This window comes from Hydra vulgaris, chromosome 08 (assembly GCF_038396675.1).
Source record: "Hydra vulgaris chromosome 08, alternate assembly HydraT2T_AEP".
Lineage (NCBI taxonomy): Eukaryota > Metazoa > Cnidaria > Hydrozoa > Anthoathecata > Hydridae > Hydra > Hydra vulgaris.
Genome location: NC_088927.1, coordinates 2,045,672 through 2,073,410, shown reverse-complemented (window position 1 = coordinate 2,073,410; position 27,739 = coordinate 2,045,672). Strand labels below are relative to the sequence as shown.

At 27.0% G+C, this 27,739-nt stretch overlaps 1 long non-coding RNA gene across 1 annotated transcript; it reads right to left on the bottom strand.

Annotated features, from left to right (window-relative positions):
* Nucleotides 1-21,048: 21,048 nt before the first annotated feature.
* Nucleotides 21,049-25,558, bottom strand: LOC136082895 (uncharacterized). Its single transcript, XR_010639813.1, has 3 exons — nucleotides 24,352-25,558; nucleotides 24,169-24,240; nucleotides 21,049-23,646 (listed from the first exon to the last, which is right to left on the bottom strand). It is a non-coding gene; the product is annotated as an uncharacterized LOC136082895 (long non-coding RNA).
* Between the last annotated feature and the right edge of the window lie 2,181 nt (nucleotides 25,559-27,739).

The window sequence follows — 27,739 nt, the reverse complement described above, 5'->3', positions numbered from 1 at the left end:
TTTGTAGAGCTTTGTATAAAACACATTTGAGTGAGAGGCATGAGTGCAAAGTTTTCGGCATTTCTCAACAAGGGTTTCAATTGTTTCCATAGAAAAAAGTTTTTTTTTGATAACTAGTTAAAGAGAATGGTTGAGGCATCCAGCTGATTCATAGACACATCCTGATTCATTGAAGGCTGCCTTGACATTTGCAGCATAGTCCCTCAAGCAAACACCAATTTTTGAAGTAATGTCCCAGTGCTCGGCTGTTTCTTGAATCTTCTGATAAATGATTGCCTCTGTGTGACGATCGTCAAATTTAGAGCAGGATAAGCAGAACTTCATCCTTTCCCAGTCTTTTGAAATGAAATGATTTGTCTTCCCTAAATATCCGTGGTGAAAATTTGATCAAGCATCCAGACCAATGGAGACCGTTTCGACTTCTTCTTCTTCCAAACGTTCTTTATAAGCAGTTTTAATCTTCTCATATGCAGGGTCCAGCATGGTTCTGTAGTATTTTTCACTAGCAATTTCAAAATTTGGAGCAATCATGGCATGGTGTCTCAAAAAACCAGCTTCATTAACAACAGACCATGGTTGCATGTCAAGTATAATCAATTCAAAGATAGACTTTTAAAATTTCTGCCCTGTTTCTGATTTTGATTCATTTTTTGAACTGGTTTCAACCCAGTATGGAATTGTAGACTGAAGCAGCTCTGTTATTTGCTTTCTAGACCTGATGTTAAAGATAGGAATTGTTCTCTTTCGGTTTTCTTTTGGCCCGGAAACTTCTTTTTTAAGGAACTTCTGGTTCTGGAGTTAATGTCGTTAAAGATGCTGGCCTGGTGTTGGTGACAAGAGGATGGTGAGTCTTAAGATGAGACAAAAGGCCGCTGCTGGTCTGTCCAATTGGATCATCAGAGCCACGTGACGCTCTTCCATTGCAAATTTTGCAATTGACGTACTTGGGATCACTAATAGAGATAGCAAAATGCATCCAAACCCAATTTTTTTGGCGACTTTTTTCCATCTTGGTAAAAGTTATGTTTGAAAACAAATCACAGTTTTGGTCAACAAATAATTTTCTTTGTTCACTTCAAGATTCCACAAATGTTGGAAAGTTAATGATCTATTCAAGAGTATAACGTAAAATGTTAACTTGTAATTAATTAAAAAAATAATTTTTGAAATGTCAACAAAATTTTATTAAAATTTTGTTTTCAACAAAATTTGTTACAGAAAAAAAAACGTTTACATTTTATATGAACGACGTTTATAGAATAAATTATAGAATTAGATTATAAGCGTTTATAATCATAAAATATGCATAACTTAATTAAAAAAATAAATTTATAAGACAGGCATATTAATATATTTAATATTTATATTAATATATAATATTTATATATAAAAAATTAATTAAAAATCTGTTAACAAAGTTAAATTTGAAAAAAATTAATTATTATTTAATAATGCTTTTTGAATTACGGTTTTTGGTTTGAAGTTGAACCGAACATTCGGTTCAACTTCAAACTTCAAAACTTTGTATAGCAATTCTTGTTTCCAAAAATCAAAACTATTATAGTCAGGAGGATCAAAATATACCTATATTGTGTTTATTATAAATTCACGTCTGTAGTATGTATGGCTCTCGCTTCTAGTGATTTTTCAAAGAGCTTAAAGCCCTTTTGTATGGATTTAGTTATTCCAATTTAGTTATAATAAAGTCGTTTTCGTTGTACAGTTGGTATGTATACCAATGGTCTGCCCAGCCATACGATATAAATCGACACAATATCTGCAGAACTGTCCTTGTTGAAGGAATTCAAATGAAGGCCAGGATCGCTAATATAGCTCTGGAATTTTACCTCGCATTGCTGATGATGGTTAATCTCTGAAACCTGATTAATGGAAAATATCCCTTCTTATCAAAAAATCGGAACACTAGAGTAAGATGAGATAAAAATTCTGTATCATCTCTCGCGCCTGATGTTTTGAGAATTACTTCTATTCCGTTATCAAACTGTGTTTTCAGTTGTTCGTACGCAACAGTCGAGATACAAGATCCCATCCATCAGAAAACGGAAGATTCTAGCTAATACATGGTGTTGACAACTGATAAACTGATGTTTGTTGAGGCGTTTCTCTGTGATTATTTGTTGCAATATTACAACAACACCATTCTTATATCCAGTTTTAACGCTGGTGGTATCTGCAGCAACCATTTGTATTGAATTCCATTGGTGAAACTTATCGAGGACTTAGAAAATTCTTTGAGCAATAGTTTTTCCCCTGCCATCTACCAAGTTCAGTATATCCAATTTGATTTCTCTTCTTTCATTTTTATTGACGACCTCTTGTTAATCGATTGCGTTGATGTGCTTGCCATCGAAGTTTAAGGACTAACTTTCCATATGCAACTTTTCAATCATTTCGTTGTTCAGCTTGATTGCTTTTCAGATTAATAGATGTCAATGACTTCACTAGCCAATTGCTTACATATGTTAGCAGCTTTGTTTGTTGATTGTGTGGGTGACCAAGTTGACTGCAGTTTTGCTTTTTAATGTTTTCTGCTTGGTGTAGGAGTAGTCTCATCTTTTTGATCGTTTTCACATTCACTGTCGTCAGCCTCAGAGTCAGAATCACTAAAACCAGGATATTAAGATAATGAGTTTTATGACCGTTTCTTTACTGGCCGTTTGGCCTGTAGAGTATCCCACTGTCTCTTTCCTTTCCACTTGGAGACAGTACAATCGCTTGTCCTCGGTAAATAACCATGTTCTACCAACTTTAGTAATATGAAAAATTTCATCAAGGGGTTCGTAGCTTCCCCGCTTGACACATTCATCATAACATTTTAGTATTTTATCAAGCTTTGCTCGTATAACTTGATCAGATATTTCAGTTTAGTCTTTCACAATTTTGTGACTTCTTTGGAAATTTCCGCTATTCGCTCATGTTTTCCTTTAATTCTTGGTCCAAAGAAATGGTAGCGTCCGATAATTTGCTTTTGGAGAGGGATTCTGCACTTTTTTTCCAGTGAATATTCTTCCAAAGGGACCACTGTTCTTTCATGAGAGTCTTCAAATTATACCAGATTATTGGTCCAGACATTCTTGTTCATCCAAATGCTTCTAATGTTAGGCTTGTTTGTCGCCATGTGTTGCATCTGTAATAACTATAAAATTCGATAAGCAGCTATATATACACAGTCTAGATTGTTCTAGAATATTCCTAATTGTTCAACAGTGTTCTAAACACTTCTAATCTACATAAGTTTTAAATAAATTTTAGCAAAGCCACACGTATTAGTAGTAGTAGCAGCAACAATTAAATTAATGACGATTCGTTATTTTAATTGCGGGGTGACCTTTTTTTACAACCTAGTGGAAGTCAAAACGGGTTATGAACCCTTGTCTTCATCCGTATTCTCATAAACACGCTTATTACCTTTCTTTTTTCTTGAATTTGAATTTTAACAAATCAATAAGATCTTATGTAATCTTATTATCTTTTTAAAGAAATTCGTTGATTCTTTCCTTAAACCAAAAATGTTCATCTACATCCTTTCTACGTCTACGTCTCCTACGTCTTTCTTGATTTAAAATATTTCCACAGCAAATAATTACCAATTTCTGAAACGAATAATTTTGTTTAAAGTTTTAAACTCTTTTAAACAAAAAACAAAAAGATAAAAGATGACCATACTTTTGCTGTAAATTGATATCTTAAGAATAACGTCATAAAATATTAAAAAGTTATTTTATAATTTTAAAGTAATTAATATTTGAACTTTTTTTTTAAATCTTTGCTTTAAAAAAAAGAGAGTAAATAGACTAATTTTTTAATTTCATTTAATAATAAAAAAAAATTAGACTTAACAACAAACAATTTTGAAATTGCTTATTGCAACGAATTACTAAACTATTTAAAATTTGGCGATATGGCAGCCGCAACAGGGTGTAAATTTGACTTGTGCGAAAGATCTTAATAAAGGTCAATATTCAAAAGTTCCAATATAACTTGTGGCGCAATTTAATTAAAAAAACAACAACTTATTATTCTTCTATAATGAACGAAGAGTTAATTCCTTTATCATCGTACATTCGTAATCAATGTTCCCTAGCAAGAGAACAAAGTAAACTATGTATATTAGAAGTTAAATTAAACAAAGACGACATTATCTTTAAAAATACGAATAATACAATGTATTATTACCATTATTACTATATAGTAATACGCTGTATTACTACATTTAAAAATACGAAAAATTCAATGTATAAATTTTTTAGAATCATTAAAATAAAAATTAACATAAAAATTAAAATAAGTTCAAAATAAGAGTTACTATTATTATTACTATTATTATTATTTTATTACTATTACTCTTATTAATATAGTAATAGTACTTAAATAAGTGTCTTTTAGCGGATTCAATAATAGTTTATTAAAAGACAACGAGGATATGTATTATGCAGAAAATGAAAGACTTGCATCAGTAGAGCCTTCTATGATTATCAGCGAATTTCCTTCTATATATTCTGTATACCCTTCTATTACCTATGATTACCCTTTTATGATTACCTATGATTACATAAAAACGGGCAGAATAAAAGTTTTTATCAAAATTTAAAACGAGCCGCTGAACTTTAAGCAAGATACACAAGATTTTAAAAAGCAAAAGAAGCAAAAGAAAATTTATTAAATATAAATGAGGAAAACAAAGAATAAGTTTTTCAAAAATTTTTTTTTAATAAAAAGCCTAGATTTTTTGAAATTAATTTTAACCAAAAAAAAAAAGTTGTATTTTTTAAAAAACGTGTATTTTATTCCATATATTGTCATTTAAAAAAAAATATAAAAAGACCTGAAAAATTGTTGTTTGTTTATTTGAAAGAAAAATAACTGGCAAGCAAGTCTTTTAAAAATGCTATTCAATTTTTCTATCCTGATAACTAGAAAGACATTACTCAATCTTATTTTGAAGAATAGGATTTACAATTGCATTTACCAGAGGAAGATTATGAATTTGCATTTTGTTTTTATTGCAAAGGATCATGAAAGCAATCTAAATTTTTATTTGCGAATTCAACTCAACATTATTTTGATTTTGCAATTCAAGAACCAAAATGGGAAACCAATATGTATCAATTTTGACATTGTAAATCGAGATTTTCTAAAAATAAAAAAAAATTTAAGAAAAGTATTCAAGTAAAATTAAAACATATTAAAACATACCAACAATATTATCGAGCAACAATGCAAAGTCATTGCAAAGTCATTGCAATTCGTAAATAAATTAAAGAATTCTTTCCCCTGATATGCTCGTTTTCGGCGTCGTTTGCTATATATACAATATCCAACAGCCAAAACTAAAAAAGTGTAACATTTTTTAATATACAAGTAACGTATTCATTTTTTTAAATTTTATAAACATGATAAAAAAAATAGCCATAAATTTCATATACATAAAAAACAAGAAAATAAATCGTGTCGACATATTAAAAAAATCATAATAATTGTGCTGTTTGCGCATTAGACACGAAGTATCTAAAAGACAAAAGTCAAGACTGCGCCTTCTTCCCTTGTTATCGAAGAGGAGCATTATACAGACGAAAATTCGAATGCTTTTTTTAAACACGTACTAAATTGAAAACACATTACATTGAATTTATATTCTACCAAAAATGTTTTAAAACAAGTCAATTTGTAACTTTGCTAGAACATCCACAACTCTGCTATCATCATTAGGAACAATTTGACAAATTGAAAGAAGAGCACGTAAACGAAAGCGTTATTGCAGAATGTTACAAATCAAAGCTAATTATTTTATTGGTCGAAAGAGCTATTCAAACAGTTCAAATTTAGGCAATCAAACTGACGGATTCGTAGATACTTTTACAACTATAATATTACCTACCGTCTCTTCTCTTATAGAAATAGTAGACAGCGCCTTATAAAAGAAATCAGTTTAAAAAAACATTGAAGGAATAATAAAAGACGGAACATCTAATAAACACCCATATTTTTTAATATATTTCACGCTATTGTAAGTATATTTTTTTTGAGTTTTTTTAATGTGTACCAGTAATTCACTGATTCGTTATTTTGATCAAGTTATTTTTTGGATTTACGCTTTTGACAAATTAAGTCAAACTGAAACCTATGTACACATTATTAAACACGAAGAACAGTTCTTATATTGTATATAACAACAAAACTACTGAAGGGAAAGGTCAGCATTAAAGAATCTTAATTATAGACACAAATCATTTTATTTTTGTTTATTAAATTAATGTACTGAAAACGTACTCAAACAAATACCTTTGTTTTTAAGGTACAACAGACATTTGTTTGAAGCTGTTGACAATGTGCAAACAATCACATAAATTAAGACAGTCAAATAAACTATAAGGAAATTGAAATTAGTTTACATGTATGACACACAAACCATTTTCCTTAAGAATGGGCAGCCGACAATCACGAATTTTAATTGTTCACTAAATTTATTTTAAAATTTAGTGCTATGACTGGACAACAAAACACTTCGTTTTCTTATAATATAATAGCAGTTTATGTGGTCCATTTTCAGATATCTTTATTACACTCTTGCATCGTTGTATCTTCATTGTGCAGATTGCTGAACTTCCAGTTTTTTGAAATTTCGATGGTTCATGTTTCCAAATAGCTCACATAGATTTACTTCCACTTTGCGATCGTTTAAAAATTTTTTTTTTAAATATCTTATATTATAATCATATTATATCGTAATAATAATTTTTTTAAATATCTTCTTGCTACTGCTAAACGACTTAAAATTAAATTTATATATGAGAAAACAAGAAAAACTGGATCAAAATATATTGTCTATGAAGACAAAAGAAATACCTTTACGCAACGATATTTATGAAAAACAAGTACTTACAAACAACAAGATTAAAAACTATTTAAAGGATACCATTTTATCAAAAACAAATAGCGAATGTCAATGGGACAAATTATCAATACTAGATATTAATACCATTCCGGCTATTGTCAACGAAGTCAATATTCATTTAATGCAAGAAAAAGAAATGAAAAGAATTTAATAACTCAATATCAGAAGAATAAAAACAATAAACGATTTTATTGACAGACCTATCGATGACGTCATGACTCAAAAACAAATAAAGACTTTATTAATGCAAAACGTTATAAAAGAATGAAACGAGCTTTATGTCCTATACGCGAGAAAACAATTGAGTTAAAATGCACAGCATGTAATGGCTATGGAAAATATTTGTTTTTACCCTTGAGAAAAAAAATTGTTTGACTAAAAAGGCGAAATGAGGTTATTAGACAATATAACAAAACAATCCAGAGCAGAACATAACAATCCGTTGCAATGATAAAAAAAAATAACTAAGAATCAAAACAAAATAAAAACTGTCCAAACAAAAGAAGTAAAAAACTATATGTATATTTTTATTGTCTTGATGATATACGACAATAATATATGTGTTTATTACACAATACAACAAAACATTTCGGACCTGTATGCACGACAAAGTTCATATGCGATCATTGCAACGATAAAAAAAAAAGTAACTACAGGGTTTCCACTCCTCCTTTAAAACCTTCAATATCCTTAAAAAAAGAATTCTCCTTAAATGTCCTTGAATAACCTTAAAAAAAAATTAAGTTTGACTGCTCTCCTTAGTTTCTCCTTATTTTTTTTTTTGTTTTTTAATTATCTAGAAAATTTTATTGAAGTGAAAGATTATACTTATCAAAAAATTAAAAAAATCTATAGTTCATATAAATATATATGTAAAGTAATATATTAATTTATAATAACTTTTCTGTTTATATTTAAAATTTATTGAAAAAGTAAGATTCTGTTTCTTATGTTTTCTCCTTAATTCTCCTTACTTTTGCATTAAAAAAAATGTCGTTTGTGACCAAATCTTCTTTAATATTAGGAAAATATCTCCTTAAAATCCTTACTTATAGCCTCAGTTTTAATAGTGGGAACCCTGAACTATAAAGCAAAATTAAATTAAAAACTGTCAAAACAAAAGAAGGAGAAAAAAACAAATTTTAATGTACTTTTTTATTGAATCGATGATGTTTACGTATAATATACAGCTGCGAAAAATAAAATAGCACCACCACCAAAAATTGGTTAAAATTAGAATTTGTAACTATTTTTGATAGTTTGTAAATCTCTTAAATATTTATAAGTAAAATAGCTTATTTAAAACATATTTAAAAGTAAAATAGCTTATAATTTTTATAAAAAACAAAATATACAAGTTTTAATATTCACCGTGGCTGCGGTGGGTGTTAGGCAGTAGATAAATTTTTAGGCATGATGTAATCCGATAAACCGCGTTTGCGTCGAGTTCTTCGAGTTATACGCTTTAATTGTTTATAAATGTCTGTTTTTATACGCTTTCTTCTAACAACCATAATATAAAAGAATCTTTCATAAATATTTGCAAAATGGTTATACGACTATATCAAGTTCTTTTTGATTTTGTTCATATATAAAAATCTTTATTTGCCTAATCATTTAAACGACTTACTTTAATTTGCTTACTACCGTTCAAGCGAAAGAATAATTTAAAATTGCCCTTTACTGTTTTTATTGTTTCTTCTACTGTTTTTTTGTTTCTTCTATTGTTTTATTGTTTCTTCTACTAAAAGTAGGCAATATTTTGACAAATTTTTAGTACCGTAAAGTTGCATTAAACACGCTTTAAAATCCATTTTTTTCTAAATGAATATTTTTTTTATTAAAGAATATTGATTGTTTTTTTTTAAACAACAACAAAAATAAACATATATATATATATATATATATATATATATATATATATTCTAATATTGTTATTTCAATTCCAACATGCAGTTTTCATCTATTTGCATGACTTATCATATGCAAACGACTTACAACATAATCTAAAATAAATCCTCCTAAAAATGTTGAAATGTTTTGATGTCCGTTTTCTTTGTTTCCGCTTATTATTTTACATGCATGCTCGTTTTAATATTTGTAAGTTAAAATGTAATCGCCTTGATCTGTTACGTCTGTTCTCAAATTTTGTTTAACTCCTCTGTCAACACTCGTATTTTGAATTAATAATTCGTTTAAGTCAAAATTTTCTTAAACCAACTCAACAAAAGTTAATAAAACTTTTCTTTTGTATGATAATAACGTTTTAATTGTATTATAATAACATCTGCTTTCTTTTATAATTTTTTTTTTTAATCCGAATTAAGAAATAGTTTGAAAAAGAAGAACAAGTAAAGGTATTGGACCTAGCACCACTACCAAGGACACCTTTTCCACGTTTTTTTCCTTACGAAACCAATATTTTTCTCCCTCTTCCAATTAACGCGTTATATAAGTTCGAGAATGCGGTCTTTGTTTTTTTTGTACAAATACATATCTTCTAGGTTTTCCATAATGATGTGTTTTTCTTATATTTTATTAAAAAATTCAATTTTTTTCTTTTTGACAGTCTACTTTCGTCCAAACAAACTTATATCGGTTTTCCACTCGATAAAATTTTGATTTTGACGATTATTTTTATAAGTACTTTTTGTTTTTTTCTATTACAAAAATGTCCGTTTTTACAAATTTGATGCTTTTATTTTTTAATTTATTTTTTTGTCTTTTACGGCTTATAGTTCTTAAACCACCAATATTAGGATCTGTTATATCGTTTTCATCAAAAGAACTTTAAGCAAAATAATCATAACAAGTATGTTTTATAGAAACTCGAGGTTAACTACCGTAAAGTCAATATTTACGTTTAAACGCATGTCTTAAAAAAATTTACTCATCCTGTCTTGTAGTTAGAGACAAGAATTACCGAAAAACGATTCCTTCAATAAATTTCGGTTCCTAATTTGATAAGGAACCGAAAACTTCGGTTCCTTTCGATTCCTTATTTTAGGGAAGATTCGAAATTTCGGTAAATTTCGATTCCTTATTTTAAGAAAGAATCGAAATTACGGTAAATTTCGATTCCGATTCTGATAAAGAACCGATAACTTTGGTTCTTTTCGATTCCTTATTTTAAGCAAAAAATCGAAAATGCTACAAAGAATCAAAATTGTTACTAAGAATTGAAAAACTTGTATTTTTTTATATTCAAAAATACAGTTGGAAAATACAGTTATTCTAAATCACTATCAGTGAGATCAGTGACACTGTCCTTGCTGCCCTTGCTGCCCTTGCGACTACTACTAGCTCTGCTATAAGCTACGCTAGTAGAACTATCACTAGCTTCAGTATTAAATAATTCTTTAGATGCATCATATAGGGTTTTTTTTCATAGGTGATTCAATTACAAGTTTCCTTTTTTTAGCTCTTTGTAGTAGACTTTGAGACTGTGATTCATTTGGTTTCAAAAAACTTTTCATTCTTGTCTGTTTAGTTGATTGGGTTTGTGTAGATGGAGATGGTTGAGGTTGAGTCTGAGAAGGTGATGGTAGAGGTTGAGTCTGTGAAGTTGATGGTAGAGGTTGATCTTGAGAGGTGGATGGTTGAGGTTGATCTTGAGAGGTGGATGGTTGAGGTTGATCTTGAGAGGTGGATGGTTGAGGTTGATCTTGAGAGGTGGATGGTTGAGGTTGATCTTGAGAGGTGGATGGTAGAGGTTGAGACTGATAGCCTGGTTCACCAGGGCATTTTTTGTCCCAGGACCTTATTTTTGATTTGACTAGTGGAAAGTTTTCTTTTATGAACATTATTTTTTGAAGGGTCTCTGGCTTCATATTGTGTCTTTTATCACTAATAATATTTCCTCCTAATGAAAATAGCCTTTCTGAAGAGCATGAAGTCACTGGTGGACACAAGTACTTCCTTGCCATAGCAGCCTAATGGCAGTTCCTTTTGATTGACCTTCCACCATTCCAAAACCTTCACATCTTTAGCTGGCTTTTGCGTAGACAAGTACCTCTTAAATTCCATCTAAAAAAAAAATTGAATTTGAATTTACCGCAAATAATCGAAAAAATATTTATAAGTATCGGAAATATTTATAAGAATCGAAATTATTATTAATAAAAATGAATATCTACCTTTAGAGGAGGCTCTGATGGTCCTGCCAAAGTTGGTGCATCATTTCCATCATTATCCATGGCCATTCTCTCAAAATCATCCATATCTTCATCTAAGTTTAGCTGTGCAGAAGGTAATGAAGCCTCATAAGCCTCATTGTATTCTCTGGTAGTTGGATGATTGTTTACCAGTTGGTCTATTATTCCATCTAAATGATCTTTGTTGCCCTTGATTAATGCGATAGAATAACCTCTTTAAAATGGATCAAACACTTGCAAGATTAAAGTCATTAACTTCAGTGCCTTTATCTGGAATCCTAGTTTCCAAGTATTCTATAAACCTGGTCATTGCATCTTTAGCAATTCTTGAACCTGGAAAAGAAAAAAAATATATAAATAATCAAAATTGCATAATTTGTTGATAATTATTCGAAAGAATCGAAATTTGTTGATAATTATCGAAATTATTAGTAAGAATCGAAAGAATCACAAAAAAATATTTTTTACCTGAAGTATTTTGTGTAACTGTCGTATGGCACATAGTAATCAATGAAAAGAGGTGTTGCTGGATCTTGTGATAGGTGTTTTATCTGAGGACCAAATCTCTGAGTATTCTTGACATTTTGCCAAGAAAGGATGAAGTTCTGCAATTACTTGAAAATCTTCATCACTTGGTATAAGTATTGTCAAGTTTGCATTCAGGCTGTTATCTCTGACAGACTTCAAACCTTGCTCATTTCTTAACACTGACTTGAACAGCATTGCATTTGAATTCCATCTTGTTTGCACTGGTTGGATTAGCTTGATTGGATTACACCCTAGAGATTCACATTCTTGTTTGATTTCATACCAATCCTTAGTGCTTTGATGTTTCCTTTGAGCAAGTCTCTTGCACTTATTAACAATTACCTTAACCTCACCATTTTCTAATGTGTCTTTCAAACAATTGTTCAACATGTGATCAACACACACCAATTGCTTGTCCAATAAAGTTGATAAACTGACAGCTGCCTTCATGTTAGCTGCGCCATCAGTCACACATGTTCTTTCTAGGTCAAGCCTTGTCAAGACTTCATATTTTGAAATCATAGTGTCTAATCCTTTGGCAAGTAAAGGACCTGTTTTCCTATTTAAATGAGCCTGGCAGTCCAAACTGTACTTTTTCAACTCAAAATCACTGTTGATGTAATGGAGTGTGAGAGATTCAAAAGGATCACCATTTTTTGCAGTCCAACCATCTGATGTAAAAGCTACACTTTCACATTCTGTTACTTCTTCCTCAAGTTGATTGGTTATTGCCTTTTCAACATTATGATGAATCATGTCAAGCTTTGTTGTAGCAAGTGTTTTTGGTGTTTTTATATTTAGTGTTGTAGCAAGTGTTTTTGGTGTTTTTTGCTTTTGGTGCCAAATTATATTTGGTATTTTATATTTGGTGTTGTAGCAAGTGTTTTTGGTGTTTTTTGCTTTTGGTGCCAAATAGTTCAAGAGCAACTTCATTCCTGGAGTTTCCACAATATTGAAAGGAAGATATGACATGATGCAGGCCAGAGTGAGAACTGTATCAAAATCAAGCTGACAGCTGCTTTGTGAATCCCATTTAGTTATCTGAAATAATAAAAAAATGTAAAATATCGAAAGGAATCGAAATTATCGAAATTACCACAAGGAATCGAAATTACGTTAAACAAGACCTGACAACCTAATATATATGGGTAAGTTGTTGCAGTTTCTAGAGACAGTGCTAATCACTCCATCTATTAAAACAAAGAAGTTTAAAGTTAAAAGCCTTTAAAGTTTTGAAACGTTTGAAAAACACGTGTTTACTAAATCTACATGCACGTGTTAGGTGACAGGTCAAATCAAAAACTTTAAACCTCAATAACTTTGTTAATATTGAGTTTAGAGCAAAAAGGACATTAATTTGGAATCATTAAATTGTTGTCTAGTGTGGAAATTTAACTTTTTATTAATTTACTTTATAATTTAATTTTTATTAATTTTATTAATAAGTTATTAAACTTTAAAGTATATTATAAATTTGGAAAAGGGCTCAAAAGTTTCTAATTGAATATAAAAATAGATTTCTAACATTAGTTTCATCAAAATCAAGCCCGAATTGGTAAATTGAGAAAAAAAAAAATTTCTGCATGGCCCAAACGGCGCCCAAAAGATCTGAGTTTTTTTTGAAGAAATATTTTTTCTCAATTTACCAATTTGGGCTTGATTTTGATTCGAATATTTACAAATAAAAACGGTAAAATGTTATAAAAACGATTATTTTAAGCTACTAAAAAATTACAATATTTTTCTCACCTTAACATACTCATCCAGAGTTACTTGAAGTTTTTCATGACCACCTTGCTGACTGGATGGTGGAGACTTTTTACTAAGGTTATCCACCCTTTTTTTACGAGTGGTTGTGGCTGGAAAGAAACCTCTCAAACTTAAAGATCTATCAAGCTCCTTTTCAACTTCCTCCCTGTTAGCAGCCAGTTGCACTACCTTGTCATTCTTTGCCTTAAGATAAGCTTTGGCTTGAATGGGATGCTGAGATCTGTATTAAAAAAGATTTAAATTAAATAATTATGGGGATTGGAATCGAAATTACCGAAATAATTGAAAATATTGAAAAGTATCGAAAAAATTGAAATAACTCCTATAGATGGCGCTATATTTAATTAAATGTAACAAACAGTATTACTGTTAGCTGTTACTGTATAATAAATGATAATCAGTGCTTATGTTTATTTAATTATTCAGAGCTATTGTTATTTTTTTATTTTTTTATAAAGTAAATCTTTACTTAATATTAACTTAAATTGCAAAAATTCTAAAAATATTTAAAAGAATCGAAATTACCGAAAAAATTGAAAAAACATTACTTACCCTTAATTTTACTCGTTCCTGATGTACTTCCATGGCAGCAAGTTAACACTGCTTGACATTGATTACAACTTGATTTATAAGTTTTCTTTTTGGTGACAGAATTCACTGTCACTTCTGGTAGTTTGGTAAAGTAATTCCAAATTGCATTATTAACTTGAGACATTGTTGTAAATTGTTATGTTGTTGTTGTTTGTAAGAGTTGTTTGTGAAACAATAAATTGTAACTGATTAGATTTTCAAAAAACCCCACTATTTTTTTTGGTAAAGGGGAATCCCTTAGGGGAGGTAAATTAAATTTGAATGAATTTGAATTTAATTTCGCACGCCATTATTAAAACGTATTTGTAATAAAAACGATTCTTTACAGTAAAAACGATTTTTTAATTAATAATTGAAATTTACCGTTTTTATTACAAAGAATCGAAATTACCGAAATAATTGAAAATATTGAAAAGAATCGAAAATAGAAGGGAGCGAAAAATCGAAAAGAATCGAATACGGAAGTATAATATTAAAAAAAAGGTGAGTAACCAATTTACGGTTCTTTTCGATTCCTATTCTGATAAAGAACCGATAACTTTGGTTCTTTGCGATTCCTTTTTTTATAAGGAACCGATAACTTCGGTTCTTTTTGATTCCTATTCTGATAAATAACTGAAACCTTCGATTCCTTTCGATTCCCCGAAAAATACCGAAGAACCGTTTTTCGGGAACTTCAGTCCTTACTTGTAGTTAAAAAGCCTTAGAAAGCCTACTTAAATATTCTGTTTTTAAACTGTTTCTTTTACAATCGCGATTTTTCATTCCTGAACCTTACTTGCTTAGTTCTTATTGTTTTATTAATTTATTTCTGAACTTTACTTACTTAACCCTCCTAAGCCTGCTCACACAGTCGCACGCACACTTGGACTCACGCTCGGACCATCGCCAAGTCTTGCGACTTCATGTTTTAACATAGAACTTTCTAATCTTTCTAGACACACGTTACCAAGTCTTAGGACTTAATGTTTTTAACTCTTATATATTTAAACTTTTTAGACACATGTCACCGAGTTTACGCAACTCAATGTTTTTTACATAAAATGATATATGACACGAGGTGAGATTTAAACCCGAAATGGTTCATGGCCTGGCGATTTAAACTTAGTGCGGAATGCACTAAGCTACGTCGACGTGATGGTACACTGTTTTAAAATATTTTTAAAGCATTATTTTAACACTTTTCATAGAGTTTTTTTGATTACATTTTTGAATTAAAATTTGTTAGGTAATTCTACATTTTTGAATTAGAAATTTGTTATTTTTTTCGCAAAAAATATCCCTGATGATAACACTACATGTCTTTCTCTGCCCTCTTTACTGAATAAATAGCCTGCTGTCCTCAATTATTTGTGAAGTGATTTTGTATGATAAAAGTTTTTTTTTGTAAATGATCATTTTTATTTTCCTTTTTAAATTTGGCAATACATTCAAGCCAAACTTGATTATTTAGTTAAAAACGGTGCAGACTAGTTAGCTATTTGACAGTTGTTTAAATAAACGTGAAAAGTTAAAATTTTTGTTTATCGAATTATAAATTTGAAAAAAAAAACAGTTTGCTTTTTGTAACTTGACACATGCTACATGAATTCATTTTTTTCAGTTTTATAATTAACTTGTTTATTAACCTCAAATTTAAGATTAATTAATATGGGATATTATATATCGATAAAAAAAGATAACTAGCAATATTTTTGCATAGAGAGACTTACACTGTTGAATATTATTTAGAACCAACGCAAACAAACCGAAATGTGGTTCTTGGTACTCAGTACTAAGTATAGTGTTTCAATTTGTTACAGTAACTATAAAATAGTAATGTATACTCTTTGAATTATAAAGTTAAAGTGCCAATCTGAAGTCCAAAAATAAACCAAAGCATTTGCTGAACTATTATAATTAATCATTTGTATAGTATATTTGGTTTTAAATATATGGACAGAGAGTTTAATGTCAGGGTTGAATTTTGATAGTAACTAATTATTTATCAAAAAAATCTGAATATTTATTAAGATCTTTATTAAGATCGAATTATGTAAAATATGAATAAAATAAAATCGAAAAAAATCAAATCAAATTTAAAAAAACAATATATATTAAACAAAATCCAATATGTTGTAAAAGAATACATCGATATTACGCATCTTAATCGCATAATGAAGTATATTTGATTAAAGACAGCAGATGGCAAATTGAACTTTCTGTAGTTCGGTTTACATCTTTTGCATTTACTTTGCTTTGTTGTGATAATATTAAACAAATCATTCTATGATGGTATCCTGTGCTCTTTGGAGCTTAAATACATCCTATTAAAAAAAAGCCACTTATATACATATTTGACAGCATCAAAAAATGAGTTTAACATCTTCCATGTTTTCGTTTATTTTCTTTTTTTTATTTAGGTTTTTCAAGGACATTTTTCTGTAGTGTTTAGGAATACTATTGAGCTGTATTCAAACACACATAAATTATTTTTTGATGAGTATTTCGTTATTGTATTGAGCATTTCATCATTGAACGAAAATATTGTAAAGCTTTTCACACAATACAACATTTAATAAAATTAAGAAACAATACTTTTAGTGTACCGCTAAATTTATATTGTATACTACATAAAAGTAATTTATAACCTTTATCTTTACTTGTAAATCTAGCTAGAGTAATAATATTTTTTTAAACTAATGTCATTTAGGCATGAAAACCTGGGTGCGAAAAGATGTAAATTCGTTTATTGTGATAAGAAGTTGTTAAAATTGCTTTAACGCAACAAAATTGTTTATGCTATTTTAACGAAGCCAATTTTTGTTTCTGGAAAGCGATTAAAGAAACTATAGAAAAAGAAATTTAGTTTTGAAATTAACTAGTTTAAAAACCTGAAATTAATAAGCATTTGAAATTAATTAATTTGGAAGATAAAAAAAAGCAGGTAAATTGTTTATGTTCTATGCAAAACTTTACATCTGATGAATATCATTTAGTACCAACACAAACAAACAAAAACGTTGTTCTTAGTATTTAGTACAGTGTTTTAATTAGTTACAGTAACTTTAAAATTGTAATTAGTATTCTTTGAAACATGAAGTCAAACTGTCAATCTGAAATCTAACAAAAACCGAAGCTTTTGCTGAATTTATATAATTAATGATTTGTTTAGAATATTTGTTTTTAACATATGGACCAAGACTTTATTGTCGGGTAAGAATTTCGACAGTAAGTAATTAATTATCAAAAAAAATTTTAAACTGGTTAAGTATATAGTTTTAATGCATACAATATAGATTAGCTATATTTTTATACATCATCTTCTTAAACCCTCATTATGATTTTTTCTGTTTAAAGTCTTATTTAAGATCGAATGAAATAAAGTTAGAGTAAAATAAAATCGAGAAAAATCAGTCAAAAATTATAATAAGTTTAACTAGGATAAACAAAATCCTATTTAAATCTGAAAAAATTGAAAAAAAAAATGGTCATGGTGTTAAATATTTTGTTCAAAAATGTTGTAAAAGAAGACCACCACATTAGGTATTTCCCTTCCTTCTCCTGGTGCATTACTTTAACAGTACTTCTTTTTTAAGTTATAAAGAAATGCATATTGCCAATATAATATGGATTATTAAATATCACATAATTATAAAAGCAATAATTGATTAGAATAAGGCGCTAACATGAGAGAACTATGCTTTTAAAAAAAAGTAAATAAACTATATATAATTGAGTGCATTATTAATAACCGTTTAAAAAGTTATAAAATAACTAGATAAAAGATCGCATTAAAATTGTAATTATTAAACTGATCTTAGTCCTCATCTTTAACACAAGTTAACCTCAGAAATGGCATCCAGTTATAATAATCATTGCTTTGACTTGAAAATTGTCTCTATAATTAACATAAATACTAATACTAATGTAAGGTATAGTACATTGTAAACCCATCTAAACCACATAAGTGAGGGAACATGGGCACTAAACTTCTTAAAGAAAGCACTTCAAAAAGTACTTAAAAGAACTTAAAGAAAGAACTTAAAGAAAACTAAAAGAACTAAATGAACTAAAAGAACTTAAAGAAAGTACTTAAAGAAAGCACTTCAAAAAGTAAAAACACTCCTTGTGTTAAGTTATAAAAAAAAACAAGGTTAAAATGTCAATATTAAAGTAGCAACTGATAGGATTATGAAATACATCATAACTTTATTTAAAAATGAAATTTTTTATTATATAAAAATTTAAAATCTAAAGCTCTCTGTTAAAATAATGAGTCAAGATTGGCATTGATTTACTAAATTAAATGGTCATTAATTCTGTATATGTAACATAGACCGAAAATAATTTTATACGTGAAAAATCTTTAAAAAGTAGCAACTGATTTAAATTATTAAATCTATCATAACTTGATTTATTTATAAAAAAATTTATAATCTGATTTGTTTTTAAAATAATTTATTATCTGTTTTATAATAAAGATAAAATGAAAATGAAATAGTTATAACTTATTTTTATACCTTAAGTAAATATAAAACTGCTCACTACTGAACAGAGTTAATCCATATATTAAATATTATTTTTTCATAATACTTGTTTGTTGTTTAGAAACTTTAATGTTCATAACTCATGGTCTGGATGATTTCTTTTTAATTTCGACAAAAATTTTAAAAAACTTAAAATTTTTAAAATATGATAATTCTTGACATATTTTCGGCGTACGTTAATATATTTTATTATTTTTCATATTCTTTTTTTTATAGTCTATAATATTAGTTTTACTAATTATATTTTTAAAATCTTAGGAAATGAGCTATATTTACATTTTAAAAGTAATTTAACATAATCTTAATGAGAATTTACCATTCATAGCATAGTATTGTGATAAATAAAATGTATTTAAAAAAAAGATTATTTATTTTAATACCAAAAACTCCATTAAATTTAATTAACTCTATTAAATTGATGAATCAAGATTTGCATTAATTTGCTAAATTAAGTGGTCATTGTATAAGTCTGTCAATAAAATAGGTCAAAGCTGAAATTTAGGTAACCTGAAAAATACGTTTAAAAACTTTAAAAGGTAGCTACTAATTCGGTTTAAGAAATGCATCATAACTTTATTAACAAAAAAAAATTGTTATAAAAAGAAATATATATTAAAATCAAAAACTACTCTATTAAACTTTTCTATTATATTGATGAGTCAAAATATACATTGATTTAAAAAATTTAATGGTCATTGTATAAATCCATTAATATAACCAGAAGCCTAGTTCAAATTTATACCTTCAAATACTTCAGAATCTCTTGAATTTTAAAAGAAATCTCTTATACAAAAATGGTTTGCTTGGATATGTTATATATTTTTTCATTAAAGTTTATTATTTTGATGATAATATAAAAATAATTATACATAATAACATTGAAGAGTTCACCAGGTAAAAAATAAAATATACTATTTTAATTTTTACCCTTTAGTTTTGAGTTAACCATTACTTTTAGCATACTCTTACATCTTCAATTCTTGTACTATTTTAATGAAGTATATTTGATTGAAGACTTAAGATGCTAAATTGAACTTTCTGTAGATTGGTTTACATCTCTTGCATTTATTTTGCTTTGTTGTGGTAATGTTTAACAAAACATTCTATGATGGTATCCAGCGCTCTTTGGAGTTTAAATAAATTTTATTTAAAACAAAAGCCTTATATAGATTTGACAGCATCAAAAAATGAGTTTAACATCTTTCATGTTTTTGTTAATTTTTTTAATGTTTTTAATAAAGGACATTTTATGTAGTATTTAGGAATACTATTGTATAGTTAAAGGAGTTTTATAGTTTATATTGTATAGTTAAAGAGTAAATCTTCGAGCTGTATTCAAACACGCATAAATTTTTTTAATGAATCATTCGTTATTGTATTAAGCATTAAACGAATTTGTATTAAGTATATTGTATTAAGTATTGAACGAAAATATTATAAAGCTTTTCACACTTATTACATGGTTATATATGAATCTTGCATTTTTGATTCCCAACCGCCCGATTGATCGATAACGTTAAAAAAACCACCTACGTCACGTTCTTTGAAAAATTAGTTATGGAAAATCTTAAATTAAAAACTATGTTATTATATTTATTTATTGCCTACGCCTCCCGTTAACGTCAAAAAAAATCGACAAGGTAAAAAAAGAAAATTGAAATGTAATCTTTTAAAAAAATTTGCAAAAAAGTATTGTTCTTTCGATTATCTTTACTTTTTAGATATTATCGAAAGTTTGAATATTCTAATTTTACGTCTATAAACTTTCTAAAATGATCTAGTTGTTTTCCCAACTCGTTAAAATGATTATAAATAACTGCTTCTTCTACAAATGTCCTTTGATATAATTTTGCGTGTTCCATTACAAATAATGCTTCTTGGACTGTAAGCTCGAAGTTTTTAGTACAAAGACAATTTCCAGACATTATATTACTTATGCTCTTATTTCTAAACAAATTGTTATTATAAAATAGCAATAAAAAAAATACTACATGCGATTTATACCGATATTAATCAAATATACTAATATTAAAAAATATATTAATATTAAAAATATATTCTGTATAAAAAAATACCAAATTTATTATTTTTTAATAACGAACACGCTGCACAACGTCCGCATTTATTGATACAAAAGTATCGTTTGTTCAGATGAATAGATTTGTTTATTCGGTTGAAATATAAAGCCATTTCTAATGAATAAAAATTTTTTAATTTAAATTTTGATGTAAAAGTAATATAAAGAGAAAAAATATGACAAAAATATACCTCTTACTACCTTTTTTTTTTTTGTTTTTGTTTTTTTCTGTTGATATATGCATAATTTTTTTATTATATTTCATTATTTTAGCTATAACTATAAAAAAATATCATTAACATGTATAAAAGGTTGATATAATACAAAATAAAATTGTTCAATAGAGCATTCAATATAATTTTCAAATAATTTATAAAAGCAATCAATTTCTGTTATCTAAAAAATAAACAAATTAAAATATATATAACAAAAATATATAAAAAATTTTAGTGATTATAAAAATTATAGAGTTCTTCTTGTTTAACGTAAACCACTTCGCTAGGATAAAGTTTTCTTTCAGGAGAGCATAAAGGAGGTAATTTTTTTTTAAATTATAATTATTATAATTATAATAATTATAATGCCTCATAATTATTATAATTAATAATTATGATGCCTTATAATTCTTTAGGTTTATCAAAAGTTCTAGTACCACAAGTAGAATATTTAATATCGTTTTCTAACGAAATAGTATGAGAATAATACTTTTCGTTATTTCTTAAACTACAAGTAATTTTTTTAGTAAATGGCCATTTTAAAGCATGATCATATTCAGTTTGTATCAATTAAAAATAGATTGACATAAAATTTTCTTTCTCTTCATAACCATGAATTTTAATACGATATAGATAGCCTTCAGGAGTATAAATCGGACTAGCATAGTAAGGTTCGTTGGATAATATTCGCAGATCCATTTGATCTAATTTTATAATTTGAAGATCTTTAAACGGATACTGTGTTTTACCCTTTCTTTCGTTTTAAATCCCAATTTTTTTATAAAATCCTTTTTTCAACTCGTTATTTTGTTTTATTATTTGATGTAATTTTATTATTTCATTATTCACTTGTTTTAATTCGTTGTTATCTTCTAGTTGTTTAGCCAAGATATTTATTTTTTCGTTTATATTTTTTATCGTAAGCATGCAAGTGTTGGTGGATAGATTCAAATGATTTAAACATTTCTTTTGGTTTGTGTTTCTTTAAAGTGTTTAAAGTTTTGGTTTGTGTTTCTTTATAGTGTTAAAAATTTGGTTTTGTGTTTCTTTAAAGTGTTTAAAGCATATCGCACTGTGTTCTTCATGGTCTTTTTTATAAGTAGGCTTGTTGCAAAAAAAAACATTTTTTTCTTAACTTCCACATCAAAATCATAATTATATTTATCTTCTAGAAGATCTTTTTCTTTTTTCTTACATACAAAGCATTCATAGTCAAACTTATTAGAAACACATTTTTGCTGGTGTACAATCATTTTTTCCATAGTAAAAAGGTAAAGCACAAAAACAGCAAGGATACTTGTTAGAAATTTTTTATTAGTTGCTAAAAAACACAAAAGATATATTTATATATAATGATTCAAAGAAATAAAAAAAATAACAAGTCTTATACAAAAAAATTAACCATTTAAAAATTTAAGATTTTTTTATTTCTGTCAAAGTCAAATCTATTTTTTTGTAGCTTCATTTATTTCTTCTTTATATTTTGCTTGGGTTAGGGTTAGTTCTTTTATTTTTATAGTTTCATCGTAAATAAACTTAAATTTTTGTTCAAATTCTTTAGCATCCATAGTATTTCGTCGTTCTTGAATATCTATTATTGTTTCGTCTACATGATCGATAGCACATATTAATTGATATTATTTATCCTAATTCAAATTCTGCAAAATATTCAAGAAATCCATACGGTGAGCCATTTTTTATTACTTGCTAAAATATACAATGGTTATTTACAAAATTTAAAAATAAAAAATATAAATAAATGGAAAGTAATAAAAAAAATTGTCTATTTCATTTTCAATGTTATCATTCTCTATTTTATTATTGTAAATGTTATTCTTTAAAAGTTATATCTTCGATTTCATTATCGTTTATTTCATAATTTAACATGTCTCCAAAACCTGGATACATATCTTCATACATTATTTTAATTAACTAAAAAAAAATCTTATCATTAAATCAGAAGCAAGCTAAACCGGAATTGAGAGATCTCTTCATAATTTATTGTTACTTCGGTCATTATTTTAGTTATCTAAAAAAAAAGGAAACATGATATAACAATTATAACATTTATAAGATTTATCATATATAACATAATATAACATCTAACTAAAAAAGTAATATATTTAATTATTTTCTAACAAATCAATAGAATTTTATAAATCAAGTAAATCAGACATGTTGTTTAAAATTTCATTTATATATTGTTCTACATTATTGTCTGTAGTTTTATCTATTTCGTTAGTTAATTGTTATCATAATCCATGGGTATATATACGATTCCATTATATTCAAATTCAATTCCGTCATCATATTAAATTTTATCACTTTGATTCATAATATTGCATTCATTTTGATCCATAACATCACATTAATATGTTCTCCATAGCTGAATTTATTAATATGTTCTCCATAACTATAAAGAAAATATTTTGTATAAAAAAATTTTAAATCAAAAAAATATATATATTCTTATCAACCACAGCCTTTAATATATTGCTTAATTTTTTTTTTTTAATATATTTGTTAGCTGAAAAAAGAAATTACAAATACAAATTCAAAAAAAAAAATTAATAAATAAAAAAAAGACTATTGTAAAATAAAGTTTCTTAAAATTTCCATTATTTCTTTGTTGATCCATCTAGCGACCAGCACCAAAATGCATCGTGTAAAGCTTTTATCGCATCATTTTCTGAATACTTCTTTTGAAATAATAAAGATAAAACCTTAACCATTTTATTATTTACATTTTTATGTTCTTGTTCGATAGTTTGAGTTTCGTATTTTTTAAAATCTAGATATTCTGCCAGTGTTCGCCATCGATATTGAAAACGCTCTGTTATTTTTATTTGTGAAGTATTCCATTATGCTAAAAAAAATTACAGTTTAATAATGTTTTACAATATAATTTTCTACTAATAATTTCGTGTTATATAAAATATGTAAAAATTCTTTATTATTTTCATAATCTTGCCAACGTGTGATATAATATAAAATAGTCGTTTCAAAGCTCTCTTTTTTTGAAACATTTTGCAACAACTGTAACGCTAAAATTTTTTTGATTTTGTCACACTGTCTAACATATTTAAAATCAAGAGCTTTGACATCTTCCCTCTTACTATTTATAAAAATGGCCAGTTATTGCCAATGGTTTTCAAGTTGTATAGGCACATTGTTTATTAATTGTTTTATGTTCATTTTTTTTTCTATTCAAAAAACCATATATAATATTTATATATTAAAAAAAATAAAAAATAAAAAAAACGACTAACAAATTTATTTTTTAATACAATATATACAACTTGCTTTAAAAATACAATTAAAAAAAATAGAATTAAAAAATGTATTATCTTTAATAAAAAATACAAGTAATTAATTTAAAGTGACTTACGTGGGGAATAATCCCAATGAGAAGGTCCTATTTCCCTATTTTCTGTTATTTCGTGTCGTTCTACGACTTTATCTAGAAAACAGTTTAGTTTTTCTAATTCTATATCTATAAGAAAAAAATATTTTTATAAAAATATTTTTTAATTTTATTGTTTTTTATGCTAAAGCGTAAAAAAAATTTTACCTTTTTGAGGATTGTATGGTGGTACTTGTTTTATTGGTATTTATTTTCCATTTTGCATAATATAGAAATTATTATAGAAGGCGTCACTCAGGAGTTCATATTTTTATTAATGATAATGTAACGCATTTTTTTAATTATTATTATCGGGAAAAATAATATTTTTAAGTTGGTTATTTTATATATAAACATGTTGTGTTTGTACTATAGTAAAAATATATATGAACTTTAAATAAAAATGTTATTTTTTAAAAAGTACCTAAAATAAGATATACTCCTAGATCAATAAATATGGCACGTACGAAAACAACGGTTCCTAGGACAAAAAAAATCAATTCAAACACAAACTGCTTTAAAATATAGTTCAACATCATCTCAAACTGCAAGCGAGTATTTACCTAGTAATTGTAAAAGAATATCATCCTGTTTACGTAGAACAGATAAGTTATATAAAGATAATAATACAAACCGTAAAGATAATAAAACAAACCGTAAGCTAGGAAGAGTGGTTAAAAAAATAAAACGTTGGGTGTATACACGCGATGTTATAAAAATATTTTTCTATTCTTTTAACGTCGCAATTTTTACGGTTTCTATTCTTTCTTTTTTTTATCTAAAAGAGTATAAAAAACTTGTAGAACATGTCTTTTTTAAAAAGAAATATAAATATATAAAAACAACAGTGATGCTTTTTCATCGGTTTTTTTGTTGTCTACGTTTTTTTCATCATAAAGTTTCCCTACATTAGAGAGACGCTCGTATCTTCAATGATGATGATTTCAGGCGTTGTGATATCGAGAGGTGAAAATTCCAAGTCGTCGATTTCATTTTTGTTTCCTTCCATTTTTTTCCTTTGACAATTTTTGTTCTCGCCATTTTGTTTTTTACAGCAAAAAACACGCTTTTTATGTAGAAAAGTTATTCCCTACAGATTAGTTTGTATAAAAGACAAAGTGATGTAACTCTATTCAATAAAAAAAAAGTGCTGTTTCATGCTAGTTAAATTAAGAAAGTTTTAATCGTGCTTATTAAAAAAGATTAAGTAAAAAATTTTTAATTGAAAAAATGTAGTAAGTTAAATAAAGGTTAAGGGTTAAGTAAGTTAGTAAGGGTTAAGTTAAGTAAAAGATAAGTAAGAGGCCTGCTAAGAGAAACTAAAGATAGAATAAGTAAGGTAGTGTCAGGGTGACACAATGTTTTTTATCTTGTTAAAAAAGATATAAAAAAAAAATCAAGTGAAAAAGTGACATGCGTCTAACTGACTTATTTTTATTTTTCAGTAGTAAAATGTAATTTATTTCCAAATTATAAAACTAAACTTCTTAAGTATACAGTAGATGGTAATAGCCTTTTTATAGAGATGCTTATTTTGATTTTTTTTGATAGGACTTCTTTTGATGAAAATGACCCCTATAATTTTATTCTTATATATATTATTATACAATCTTTCATCAAAAGATTATCATATAATCTTTTGATGAAAATTACCCCTATAACAGATCCCTATAATTTAGAGTTAAGAACTATAAGACGCTGAAAAATTTAAAAAAATTAAAGCATCGAGATTGTAGAAAAGGTCTATTATGTTATCGAAAAACAATAAGCAAGTATATAAACAATAAACAAAATCGACAATTAAGACGAGTGAGTGAATCGGTATATTATTTCGTTTGGACTTCTGTTGATCATAATAACAAAGAAATCAAATTATTTTTTTTTTTTTATGTATGAAACATTTCCAACATAAACTTACAAAAGAGGATAGTTATGAGCATTGCTCAAAACACGAAACTTTAATGTTTTCTTTGTTTTTAGAAGACTTTGTTAATGAATTTGTAAATAAAGGCGGTGTACAAAAGTATACAGAGCTTTGTGTGGAAAAATATGCAAACTTTATTTTGCTTATTAAAAAAAACATACAGTGTACCTATCTTTTAAAAAAAAAAAACAAGTGCGAGTGTTTTGATAATATATTTAGAATAAAAAATCTCAACTTTTTGATTTAGAAAAAAAATATAAAAATTGTCTTGTTTATAATCCTTCGTTTTCGGTAACATAATATTTGGTAAAATTACAGCTTTTGTGAATAGGTTGACTGGATACTTCTTTATCGTTTTCGTAATTACAAACTTTGTAAAAACTTCTATACGAAATCATTAATATGTTAAAGTTTCTTTTAAAAAAATAAAATCATTGAGCTGTAGGAAACATTTCTATTTAACCTTTTTCATGAAAATAGCAACGTTCAAAAGATATATGAATAAAAACTTTATCGTCTTCTATTTTCACTTTTTCTTTTATAAAATAGGTATAAATAGGTACAAACGTGTAGATGGTATAATATCCATTATGCAAAAGTTTGTTGTTATATAAAAAATACGGTTTTTGCAAACATGAAGGATACTGGTGTTCTAATATTTTACAATTTTTCTTTAATTCGTCACATTCGCACCTGTTGGTTATGTAAAGAAACAAAAATAATATTTTAAAGATAATTTGAATATAATTTTCAATGAAAAGCATTTATCTTGACTTTTTTTTTGTTGTTCTATAATACATTTTAAATTTTTTAATAAAATGATCCCATTTTTGTCTTTGTTTTTTGCGTGTTATTTTAATAAGCGAATATTAAAACCATTAAAAAAGATGTTTTTTAATATTCCACTGATAGCGTATGCAAAATAATGATATGCTTTGTTTTGAATATTTTCCAATCCTGATAACAAAGATTCCAAAACTTTTTTGGTGATTTTATTATGATTCAATTTGAGAATGGCATTAAAAGTTCTTTCTCCTTTAGTAATTTTGAATTTTGCATCATCTTTATTTAATTTAATTTCAGCTCTAAATAGATAGTTGGTTTTATTTTGATCACACATCTCTATATTTCCAAGGAAAAAGAATTTCGCATCCTTCGTTCTTGGGATTATAAATCAATTCTTTTTTAAATTTATTAATTTAAATTTTTATTATTAATTTAATTAAATTAAATTGAGCTATAGGTTTAAGTGGTATTGTGGAGTATTGTTTCTCTTCAACATTTTTTTCTTCTTTAAGTTCAATTTGCCATAAAGTAGCAGCTGCTAAATCTGCAAAGTTTAAATAGTTATTATCGTTGAAATAATCGACTTCAAAATCAGTTGCTTCCATTTTACTCCTTGACTTGAATTTAATAAAATTTATAAATATGGAATATTTCTTATAATGTTTTTGTATTATATTCTGGATTATGTATTGCTATGTCTTATACAACATGCGATACAATCTGGCTAAGGTAAATGTGAAAAATAATTTGTTATTTTTTTTTAGTAAACTAATATAAAATGGATATATTATATGTATGGTTTATATATTCTATTTTAAGCCTTTTACAACAGGTATAATTAAAGAA